Source organism: Podarcis liolepis (genome assembly GCF_965112155.1).
Source record: "Podarcis liolepis genome assembly, chromosome: 13".
NCBI classification, from domain to species: domain Eukaryota; kingdom Metazoa; phylum Chordata; class Lepidosauria; order Squamata; family Lacertidae; genus Podarcis; species Podarcis liolepis.
The window spans coordinates 14468026-14477314 of NC_139573.1; the positions used below are offsets into that span (position 1 = coordinate 14468026).

General features: G+C 46.3%; 1 protein-coding gene across 2 annotated transcripts in view; it reads right to left on the reverse strand.

Annotated features, from left to right (window-relative positions):
- The window catches only part of OSGEP (O-sialoglycoprotein endopeptidase), a 244986-nt gene that overhangs the window by 38350 nt on the left and 197347 nt on the right, over positions 1-9289 (reverse strand). The window contains exon 1 of one of the 2 annotated variants that reach the window (XM_083470803.1): positions 6105-6151. The exons of the other annotated variant lie outside the window; for it this stretch is intronic. The gene's annotated coding sequence lies outside the window, so the exon portion shown is untranslated. Of the gene's footprint in view, positions 1-6104; positions 6152-9289 lie in introns of those variants that run through there. 2 annotated transcript variants of the gene reach the window in all.

Consider the following 9289-nt stretch of genomic DNA (forward strand, 5'->3'; position numbering starts at 1 on the left):
CCTTGTTTGAGTACAGGAAGAAGGTAGACACTGAAAGGGAAAATGAAGACTGTTTTAAATTTCTCCATATTCCATTGTATCGTCCCACAATATATTTCACTCCAGGTACCACGTATTCTATTCAAAGTGAAGTTCCAGGTTCACAGTATTAATTTAGGAGAGCTATTTTGTTGACAAGCAAACACCCATATATGTATGACATCCATCAACTGAACTTAACCTTCTCTAACTGAACAAGCTACTGTAACCAATATTTGCAGAGCATAATTCTTTCTGAGATGGAAAATGCAAGATCCCTTTTCATATACAGTGGTACCTTGGTTCTCAAACGCCTTGGATCCCAAACGCTGAGAACCCAGAAGTAAGTGTTCTGGTTTTCAAATGTTTTTTGGAAGCCAAATGTCCAATGCGGCTGTCAGTTATTGTTTCCGGGGCACCTGCACCAATCAGAAGCTGCACTTGGGTTTTCAAACATTTCAGAAGTCAAACGGACTTCCAGAACAGATTAAGTTTGGCGCCTTTGTTTTTGCTATTTATTTTTGTGGCTTTTTCAGTTAATTTGTTTTCGTGACTGTGTGGAACCCAGTTCGGCTACTGATTGATTGATTATGTGACTGCGGAAATGGATAAAAGCCCCCCCCCCATCCAAACAATGACTATCATCAGTGCAGGTAATAATTTTGTTAATTTTTTAAAATATCATCTACAATACTGTCTTATTTATTTAATAGTGCAGTACATTGGTTATTGCTTTCATTTTATGGATCAATGGTCTTGTTAGATAATAAAATTCATGTTAAATTGCTGTTTCAAGGGTTGTTTTTAAAAGTCTGGAATGGATTAATCCATTTTGTATTACTTTCTATGGGAAAGTTTTGGAACACTTTGGTTTTGGAGCAGACTTCCGGAATGGATTAAGTTTGAGAACCAAGGTACCACTGTAGACAGATGCAAGACTGACTCCACTTTGATTTGCTTGATTCAAGTTATACAATGCTTGCGAGAAACTTTCTGAGCCACAGGCAAGCCAATGAGAGAGGTGCTTTGCTATGCTGTTGCTTCTATAGGATGGTTAAGCATACATTTATTAAGAAGTCTATGGTGGGACGTGGGTGGCGCTGTGGGTTAAACCACAGAGCCTAGGACTTGCCAATCAGAAGGTCGGCGGTTCGAATCCCCGCGACGGGGTGGGCTCCTGTTGCTCGGTCCCAGCTCCTGCCCACCTAGCAGTTTGAAAGCACGTCAAACTGCAAGTAGAGAAATAGGTACTGCTCTGGCGGGAAGGTAAACGGTGTTTCCGTGCGCTGCTCTGGTTCGCCAGAAGCGGCTTAGTCCTGCTGGCCACATGACACGGAAGCTGTACGCCGGCTCCCTCAGCCAATAAAGCGAGATGAGCGCCGCAACCCCAGCGTCGGCCACGACTGGACCTAATGGTCAGGGGTCCTTTACCTTTACCTATAGGAAATGGTTAGCTATTGTGAGAACATTTTATTGTTTACATGCCTGTATAAAAGGGGTTCGGAAAACCCCAACTTGGGATGCAGCTCTGAACAAGCTTTTCTGGCGGCTTGTCTCACTGTCACCTTTCTCGCCTGCAGCTGGATATTAAAATCTGATTCTATGTCCGTTTGAAAGACGCGCTTCCTGGTCTCTCATCATTGCTGGGACAAAGTGACTTGGCTGTGCCCGGACCTCAGGTGGACTTTTGCCCACATCACTTCTAACACCTGGCTGCCCTATCACATCCATGCCACTGAGCCCAGCCCCTTGCCTGCCCTCCGTTTGGCCGCCATGGCACACGGCTATTGGCTTGGCACATCTGGCACCACTGGCTCCGTCCCAATGCAGTTCCAGCTCAGGGACACTGTGGACGCAATTAAATGACAGGGCAGTTTTGTTTGCTCTTGTGAAAGGCATTTCCCTCCCTTTAATGTTAATGTCTTCTTTTGTAAAACAAATTGCCCACCCCTATCTTGATCCACTATCTTTGTTGACTTAGGTTTCCTCAGTTTAGCAAGCAAGATATTATATAAGGCTGAATAAATAACACGGGAGCACAATCTCGCTGGCAGTGTGCTACATGATAAGGGGGTCGTCGAACTTTTCCTGAAAATGCAGATTAGGATCATGTTGTCTTAACTTTCTCTTGGCTAAATTGGAATATGCGTTCTCCCCATAATCACCCCATGTTGCTTCCACAAGCTCCAGCTCTATTAAAATGTTAGATGTGAGGTCAATCTTCGGCCGACCTGGTTCCCCTTCGTAATGTAGGTATGTTATGGGTGCAACCTAGAATTATGGCCTGGCCAGTAGCACTGTTTCAGTTAACAAATGTCTTGGTGTCACAGAAAATTTGCAAACCTAGCTGTGTATCTTGCTGCAGCAGAGTACAGAAGGACCTGAGATTTAATTTGGAAGGCTTTCAGGTGGTGTAAGATAGGAAAATACGTCCCACAGGACAGTAGACTTTAAAAATAAATGCCTAAGTGTAAAGGTAAAAAAGGTAAAAGACCCCTGGACAGTTAAGTCCAGTCAAAGGCAACAATGGGGTGTGGCACTTATCTCGCTTTTCAGGCTGAGGGAGCCAGTGTTTGTCCACACACAGCTTCCCGGGTCATGTGGCCAGCATGACTAAACCGGAGGACTGTGACGAGTGCCAGAGTGCATGGAAACGCCATTTACCTTACCACCGCAGCGGTACCTATTTATCTATTTGTGCTGGTATGCGTTCGAACTGCTAGGTTGACAGAAGCTAGGACAGAGCAATGGGAGCTCACCCTGTTGTGGGGATTTGAACTGCTGACCTTCCAATCAGCAAGCCCAAGAGGCTCAGTGGTTTAAACTACAGTGCCTCAGGGTAGGGAGTGTAATGGTGTAAAAGTGACCCTTGATAATATGAATGCATGCTATACTTCACTGTCAAAAGCACTTGTTCAAGTAAGAAGGGTTGATGTGCTGCATTCAGTTCAGAAAAGAAAAGCAGATGGTTTAAAAGTGGGCAGAAGGATGGATAGAAAAAACATATGTTGATGCCTGTCCTGCATCCTCCTTTGAAACAGCAGCAGAGTCCAGAATCTGCCATTTAAATTCCCCAGAATGCCTCTGAGTTACGCTATTCTGGGAGCAGCATTGTGGGAAATATCAGGCCCTGCCTCCAAGGAAACAGGACGGCATCCACAGCAGCCTGCCAGAGGGCAACTTGCCAAGGGCCTCGTCGTGCCTGGAGCCGGACGCTCCTGGAGAAGTCTTTCTAAGATTTTTTGCTGGAGAGAGGCTTCTTCGTGCAAAGTGTGTCTCCCATTGACCTGCCATGGCCCATTAATTAGCAAACAGTTGGAGGAAACTCTCACACACACACATATACACACACCTGCCTGAGGACCACATCCCTGTGTCAGCAACCAGCCAGGGGCTGTGTGCCAGCCAGAGGCAAAGTGTGCAGAGCAATAGATGTGACCTGTACCTTTGTACAGTTGGTTACGTTTCTGCCTTGCAAAAGACAGAGATTTCCGCACACACCTGTCTCCTCCTCCCAGGCAAACAAAAGGCATTACTACAGTTCAGGTAAACATTCCAGCTGGGTTAAAGCACCCAGGGGGATGTGGGGTGGGGTTGTGGTCTAGGGAGAGTCCTGAAGGCTACACAGAGACATCTGGAGGGTCCATGTTTTCTATGGGTCTGAGGTTCTCCCCACCCCCTGAATGAGCAGATTGCCCCTTTTCATATGTGTATCCAAAAGCTGTGTAGAAACCATGAAGCATCCTTAAAGCCATATTCTGATCCATATATTCCAACTTTCACTATTTGTTCCTGTTTTCCAAGTTTCCATTGCTCCTCTTTTTCACACATCTTTGGTGTTTTCTTTTGGAAGGGAAACCTTGTTAAAATTATCAGTGTGGAGAACTAGAGTTGCTCTTCCTCAGGGTTCACAGGCTGTCCAGGAAGTTAAATCCCAGAGCAGGGAGAGTGGGAGAGGGAAATGTATCCTGGCTTCAAATTCCTGTGTACGTAATGCACATGCAGGCGCCTGCCTTCTCATACGCTGAGGTCTGCTGTGAACTGTTGACAATAACCCTTTCCCAAACAATGATGTTTGACTAATGTGCATGTAGTCAAAGGAACAAACGGCAACACCCTCTGGGCTTTTAAATCCACGAGCGATAATAAAGGCCTGTTGCACAACAGCAGTAGCCATGAAACGGGAACCAGAAATGAGAGACACCGAGAGGGGGAAAGTGGTGGTTCGAAATGGCAGAGAGATTTTAGTAATGCAGGGATGGAGGAAACTGAGAGGAAAATTGGCTATTAGTCCCCGGGCCATAGATGATGACAAAGTAAGCATAGACGCTCTCACAATGAACAGCATGAACAGACAATTCAGAGATGAGAGGACCCCAATGGCAACTGCTCTTTCAACTGAACCAATGGAGCAGGTGGAGTGGGCTGTCTTGCCTCAGCTCTCCCTCTGCTGGATCTTCTCAATTATGGATCTTCTCAATTTTCTGCCCCCTTGGCTCGGCACCCTGTGTGGGGGAACTGGCCACCCTCAATCTGGTGCTGTGTGATGATGGACAAAATGGCTGTGATCCTATATGTCCATTGGTTCCAAGCTTCTCAAGTCACCATGCGGGGGCACTGTGCCCCACGGTTTGAGAACTGGCTCTAAAATAAGAAACAGCCCCAAGAAGGTTTGAGTGGGCAATCCTGTGCAGGAAAAGGCCCAAAATATTTTGCTGCCTGAGGCAAAGGACAAATGGTGTGCACACCCACCCATTCCACCCACAGAAGCCAACAGAGCTGGCAGGTGCACCTCACTGGAACACAGCCAATGGGAACAGCATTCCCCACCACATCAGGGTAGTGTAAGGAGACGCAGGCAGACTGCGTGGCACACATAGCTCAGTCCTCCAATAGCTCTCCGCTGTTTGCCACCCAACATCCCATCTGCAAGGAGCTCAAGGTGGTGTTCCTGATTCTCCTGCTCCTTATTTAATCTTCACAGACTCAAGGTCATACAGTGAGCTTCATGACAGAACCCTGATCTTCAGGTCCTCATCTGACACTCTAAACAACACATCACACTGGCTCTCCATGCTGTTATAATAAACATACAGTAATAGCCATTTAGTTGACAGGCAGATATGCCTGTCCACTTTTTTGCCACTCTGGTGGGCATGTGCAAGAAGGTGGCTAAAGAGCACGTGCTTGACATTTGTCTGACCTGAGAGTTTTCTCTTTCTATCCAAGATTTAGCTCAGGCTTTAGTTCCACTGGGAGAAAAAACAGGGCAGTTCCAGCTCTGGCTACCAGGTTTTAATCAGGTCGTTGACAAAAAAGAGGGTATTAGGGGATGGTGTAGGTTTTGCAAACTCAGACCAGGTTGAAAGGGCTGTGCCTTTTTAGCCTGGAGAAAACTAAGAGGAGATGTTGGCAGCTGCCTCCAAACATCTGAAGATGGAGCAGACTTCGTCTCTGTTGCTCTAGTGGTCAGAACTAGAATAAATAGGTAGAAATTGCAGAGATTTGGGCCAAAGTTTTATGGGGAACTTATTAACTGTAAGGGCTCTTCTACGGTGAAGCAGATTGCCTCGGCAGGTGGCTGTGGACTACAACTTCCATCATCCCCTCACTGCTGGCTGCACTGGTTAGGGCTGTTGGAAGTTGGAGTCCAATAGACTGTGCGCTGTTGGGTTAACCCCTTTCAAGGACCTGAAATGAAGGGTTCTCGCCTTGATCTCGTCTCCCATCTGCGGGAGAGAGTTATTGCACGTGTGAATCGGGGACCTCTGGGGGCCCTGCCTCCTCCTACTAGCGTTGCGGAGCATTTGCTTAGCGTAACGCACTGGGAGCTGCGAAGAAGAGGAGCAAAGGAAATAGCCAGAGGCGGGCTTACAATCTCCCCCCCCCCCCCCAGTTCAGAGGGTTGCGATGGGCTCCACGTGGGTTCTCTGTCTCCCCGCTTCCGTGTCTTTGCCCTGATCCAAGTTTGCAGCTGCAGAAACTCAAGACTGCGAGATGATGATGATGATGATGATGAGAGGAAGAACCGGGGGCGGGAATTGGGGGGGGAAAGGGGGGGAGAGAAACTCCGGAGAGATTTAAACTGCAGCGCCTCCTCCTCTTTGATTATAGGCAACGAGAAAGAGGCAGAGAATCTAGAGATAGAAAAAAGGCAGCCAGCTCTCGACTTCTGGTTTTCATTCGACCACCTCCATATGCGGAAGGAACTCAAGCATAGGCATTGTAATAACAAATTTTAAAAAGCATTGCTTCTCTTTAAGAGCCTTGCTGGATCAGACCCAGCGCCACATTCTTATCCCACAGAAGCCAACAGAACTGGCAGGTGCACCTCACTGGAACACAGCCAATGGGAACAGCATTCCCCACTACATCAGTGTAAGGAGACGCAAGCAGACTGCGTGCCACACACAGCTCAGTCCTCCAATAGCTCTCTGCTGTTTGCCACCCAACAGCATCTGCCACCTGAGGTAGAGCCAGCCCCAGTCCTGTTGCCCAGCTTTGTCCCACTATACCCATCAATCCTCTTAGATTGCATACACACTGTACATTTAAACCACATTTAAAGTACATGACTCACTCTTCCCAATAAACCTGGGAACTATAGTTTACCCTCACAAAGAGCAGAACTCTTAACCACAGTTCCTAGGACTCTTTGCAGAAAGTCATGTGCTTTAAATGTATGATGTGTATACAGACTTGCATTCCCAAGATGTTATTTGCCTTCTCTCTCTCTCTCTCACCATCTCTCATTCCCTTCATGCCACTGCCCCGGGCCTTCTTCACCCCAGTTTGGCCTTCTGTGCAATTCCTGTTGCCCCCCCCCCACCTTTTTCTCGAGGCGCCTCTATGTCTCCTTGTCTGGAGAGAGCAGACATTTCTATATCACACAAAGCAGAGTCATCTTGGGTGGGTTTCTCAGCTTCCCAAAGGGAAAGCCCAGTTCTCTGACCCATGGTGGAGGGAGGCTGGAGGATCTCTGACCAAAGGAGGACCTTCAGAGACTATAGTGCAACAAAAAAGCATTTAGTATAGACTCATTGAGCAGGGCTATAAGGAAGTGGCAAGCACACAGGTTAGCAAACAGCTTCTGAGGGAAGGAACAGCCACTGTCATCCATGCTGGGTAGGATCAGTCATCCCATTCCAATATCCTGTCTATTCCAGGAACCAAACACCTGATGAAGCCACAAATTCTCATTACAAGACTGAATCACCTGACATGATTCTGCCAGCCTTTGTTTTTGGAAGGGAATTTTTGGTCTAATATGGGCCCAGATGATCCCATCAGCCACCAATTTGTTTGAAGCCTTCAGGCTATCTTCTCATCTAATTACATGCAGCAAAGTACAGTACAAAGAGGAAGGCAGAAACTGAATGCACGTGGAACAGGCCTTGTCCAGGGCAGTAGGAGGGTTAATTTTTCATTGTGCTGTCAGAGGTTCATGATGCGTTTAAACTAATTTGCTTCCCAGGAAACTGTTCCTAGTTATGAAGGGGGTGGGGACACACACAGCCTGTTGGATTGCCTCCTGTAATTCTCTACTCTGGACATAAAGGTAAAGGACCCCTGACAGTTAAGTCCAGTCGCAGACGACTTTGGGGTCTCAGCTTGCTTTACAGGCCAAGGGAGCCAGCGTCTGTCTGCAGACAGTTTTTCTGGGTCATGTGGCCAGTATGACTAAGCCGCTTCTAGCGCAGTGCAACACCGAAACCAGAGCAGTGCATGGAAACGCCGGAGTAGTGCCTATTTATCCTGCAGGAGTAGTGCCTATTTATCTACTTGCACTGGCATGCTTTTGAACTGCTAGGTTGGCAGGAGATGGGACCGAGCAACAGGAGCTCACCCCGTCATGGGGATTCGAATCGCCGACCTTCTGATCGGCAAGCCCAAGAGGCTCAGTGGTTTAGACCACAGCGCCACCCGTGTCCCTTATACTCTTGGACATACACAGAGGTAAAACAGAAAATAGGATCATGCATTGTTCTAGTCATCATGGACTCTCCATGCCTAAAGCTGAGCTAAGAGGTGACCCTTTCACTCCAACTGCTCTATTTGTAACTTTTATTTTTTAAGCACCTAGCATCCTAGGGCAGCTGAGGCCCAGTACCCTGGGCCTTTCAAATTGGACAGCCAAGACTCTGAGCATCCATTTAAATTTTCTATAATGCTCTGGATAGCACTATATCAAGTGTTTCACCTGGCACTGAAAATACCATAAAGACAGGACCGTGAGGAGGAGGAGGAGGAGGAGGAGGAGAAGAAGAAGAAGAAGAAGAAGAGGAGGAGGAGGAGGAGGAGTTTGGATTTGATATCCCACTTTATCACTACCCGAAGGAGTCTCAAAGTGGCTAACAATCTCCTTTTCCTTCCTCCCCCACAACAAACACTCTGTGAGGTGAGTGGGGCTGAGAGACTTCAGAGAAGTGTGACTAGCCCAAGGTCGCCCAGCAGGTGCATGTTATAAATGAGGGGCGGATAAAGACTCCAACACTGGACATCTGCCCAATTATAGCATGGGATATAGTTTACATGGTCAAATTGACCAAAAGAGAGAGGGTACAGTCTTACAAAACTGAGTGTTTTTATCACATGCTGTGCAAGTAAATACAAATCCTCACATCTTCTTGGGAACATTGTGAAATTTTCATTAATGTGTTAAACTAATCAGTACTTGTAGTTTTAGTTATATTTTGTGGTATATAAAGTTAGTGAACCCCAAGCTTAGGCTCAGCTTGTATATATGTGTGTGTGTTTGTGTAAATAAAACTGTATTTCCCCCAAGTCCAGAAACCTCCAGTTATTTTTCTGCCACAGGAAACAGAAACTAAGTATGAATAAGAGCCACAAACATCTCAGTGATTAGGCTGAACACGTTACAAATGAAAAGAGGGTTACTAGAAATGTTTCAGCTTTGAGTATCAAAATGGAAAAGGGACATGTACAAATTGGTTTTTCTGTATATACATTCCTAAGAGGATGGAGAAATATTTATCCATTTCAAGAAAGCCAAGGCTGGAAGTTTGCCAAGGTTTCAGCCTCCATGAGTGGCTTGAAAATATTTGTATACACAAATTATCAGCGCTTTTGATCTTAATGAAATCTGAGTGGAAATTTTTAAGTGATGGAAGGTTTGGATGTGATAGAACAGAAGAGAAACAGGAGGAAAATAGCAACAGAAAGTTTGAAGTCTGAGGAATATGAAGTCTGGGTGGATCCAAACTGTTGTTAACATCCATTATTCCTCCAGTTTGTATAATAAATAGTAATA